The sequence below is a fragment of the Etheostoma spectabile genome, chromosome 2 (genome assembly GCF_008692095.1).
Source record: "Etheostoma spectabile isolate EspeVRDwgs_2016 chromosome 2, UIUC_Espe_1.0, whole genome shotgun sequence".
In the NCBI taxonomy this organism is placed as follows: domain Eukaryota; kingdom Metazoa; phylum Chordata; class Actinopteri; order Perciformes; family Percidae; genus Etheostoma; species Etheostoma spectabile.
Genome location: NC_045734.1, coordinates 14,645,605 through 14,648,574, shown reverse-complemented (window position 1 = coordinate 14,648,574; position 2,970 = coordinate 14,645,605). Strand labels below are relative to the sequence as shown.

At 39.3% G+C, this 2,970-nt stretch overlaps 1 protein-coding gene across 3 annotated transcripts in view; it reads right to left on the bottom strand.

Moving 5' to 3' along the window:
* The window catches only part of pax5 (paired box 5), a 54,040-nt gene that overhangs the window by 39,276 nt on the left and 11,794 nt on the right, over positions 1-2,970 (bottom strand). The gene's annotated exons all lie outside the window — the stretch shown is intronic.

The window sequence follows — 2,970 nt, the reverse complement described above, 5'->3', positions numbered from 1 at the left end:
GTGTGTGTGTGTGTGTGTGTGTGTGTGTGTGTGTGTGTGTGTGTGTGTACAGTATATATTATTTGTATGAGGTTTGTTGAGGTTTAATAAATATTAACTTCAGCAGAGTCACACTCTCTTCCCACTGATTTATCTGGCTCAGCATAATAAAATCCAGTTTGACTATTCCAAAGAGCAAACTTTGGCCATTTTCACCCAGGGCAGAGTACGCTAAGATCTTAAGTAAATGAGGGGATTTCAATTAATTATTGACCAAGGCCTGTCCCTGGCCACTTTCAGAAGGATACCACTAATATTCCCCCTGAGGGATGAAAGTATAGGGAAAATGAATAAAAGAGAATAAGACTGGTTTACACATGAATAGGCTAGAATAGAACAGAATGCAAGCTGAACCTTTGCATAATTCTGTTTGTGGGATTGTTGAAAACGTTTTGAAGACTTTACTCTTCTGCTACTGTGACTTTTTCTACTTACAAATTCTGCCTGTTACAGTAACCCATCTGACAATTGGTGATCAACAGATTTAAATAGCATCAGCAAAGAAGCAGGGACAATGAGCAGAACAATGGTAGGGAATGTTTTGTCTGTCCAACACACCAATATTTAGTATTAAGTTCACTTTCATTGAAGACTAGCTATCACACTGGAGAAGCTGAAACCAGAAAATAATTGCCATTTTTGCTCAAAATTGACTGAAGAGATTAACATTTATCAAACATATTGCCAATTTGTTGCTGTCAATAGACTATTCGATTAACCAACAAATTGAACTCAGCTCTAATACCAGTTCTGGAGCATGCTGGGGGGTAGACCTCAGTTGGGTCAGCAGTCAGACACATACACACCTGTGCTATCTCTCAATGAAAGGCTCGAAACAAATCAGAAGCTGCAGACACTTGTAGCGAAACGACAATGCTAACTGTATCAGCCAATATTTTTTATGTATAATAATATGATATAGTCAATAACAGTAGTGGCATACATAGGAGAAAATAAGTAAAATAATTTGGGCCACACTCTCTCTCCTGCTCCCCAATAGTGTGTGTGTGTGTGTGTGTGTGTGTGTGTGTGTGTGTGTGTGTGACTGTATGTATGTATGTATACACCAAAAGGCAGAGTATAAATCAAGCAGATTTGTTTCTACCACATAATCCACTGGCTTTTGTATTACCATAGTGATTACGTCTTTAGGGGAAACACACACACGCACACACACACACTAATCCTAGCTGTGGGGGTAATAGATTTTAAACACATTACCCCAGCAGGGATAGCCCCTTAAACACAACGCTGTTCCCTGAACCTGTCCCCCTGTTCTCTTCTTCCCTCCATCAGCATAAAATAAAGAAACACACACACACCACACACACACACACACACACACACACACACACATGCATGCATGCACGAACTCACGCATACACACACACACTCTCTCTCTCTCTCTCTCTCTCTCTCTCTCTCTCTCTCTCCTCCAGCTCAAATATAAAAAGATCCACACATTAAGGATAAATACAGAAATGTAAAGTCTACAGTCTCATTCTGTGAAATCAAACAAAGCTATTTCTAAAAGGCTGATGCGGGCGGTCACTCTCTTCCTTACTACTTTATTTTTTCAGATAGAAGAAGCCTCATTATGCAGATGCCTGCTGCAGACAGCACAATTTGAAAAGCAATCGCTCTTTACAAAAGGCACCAATATATAGACAGAGTCATATTTATGCAGTTTGAAAGCTGGGCTCAACCAAGGCTCAAAGTCTAAATGGCATGAAATGTAACAACCAGCATGAACTTTAAAGACAATAGTAACACCTCATCTGTATCAAAAGCATTTGTCATATATTATAAAATCTGTGGAGCAATCTACTAAATTAAAGGTTAGCTGTTTTCATTTTCCATATTTGTGTTGGCATGGCTGTGGTATGACAGGTGCATTAAAGGGGCACTCCACTACACTGCTGGTAAAAACATTGTAAAAGTGAAGTCTTGAGAAAATAATCCTCCTGATGTTGTCAGTTATCCCAGCTTTGGGTTGAACTACAAATTACGGAAACACTGTTTTAATGCAGTTTTGTCTAAGGCATTTGCTTTATGGGAAATGCAGGATCCAGTGTTTTTAGAGCTTTACCCATACTAGGGACTAAAAGTCAGGATGTCTGTGGGTTAGATTTTGACTATTCTTTTTAAAATGTATCTCTCACAAGTCCCCCTGACTTTATAGATATGCAATACAAAATCTCACCCCTAATTCTGAGCTTAGGTAATACATGTTTTTTGAGTGTGTAAATATTTCCTTATGCATTTAGTATGTCTGATGGCCAGCAGAGCATTAAATATCACATGTGACACAGATTTGTCTCTGAATGAAGATGATCTTTTATTGCGAATTGACCGTTTCAACTCGGTGAACTGGTTATTTTGGATTATTTGTTAGCCATTGAAAAAGCAGCTCCAGCACAAAATTTGGAGCATACATCCAGAAAACTGTTTTTTAACTGCATTGGCTCTTTGAAATAATGTTAAACAGAGATCTGTAAGATATCCAGCATGTGATTATTTGTTGGCTGAGTGAGCCTGCTGGTGGTTTTTAATGTAAGCGGGTATTACTCTGCTCCTGGGCCAGTGCAGGGTGAAGAGTCAAGTCAATTTTATTTACAGGCATGGCCTAAAATCCCAGTTCTCAAGTTTGCCTTAAAGGGCTTTACAATCTGATCATTAGATCCTCAACTCACTGGAGATACAGAGATCCACCCCACTCGGTCACTGCTGAACCCCACGTTTTTTTTTTTACATGTTTGAGACATGTTATGCCTTCATTAAAAAGTTGATGGTAGAGAGATGATTTGAGTGTCCCCGGCTGGACTTGAACCGGGTATGTTGCTGATCATGGTCCGCACCTTAAGCGTAGCCCACCTAAACCGTATTGTTCTTGTGATCTTTTCTGTAATCCTGTGATTTTACTGGAAATCA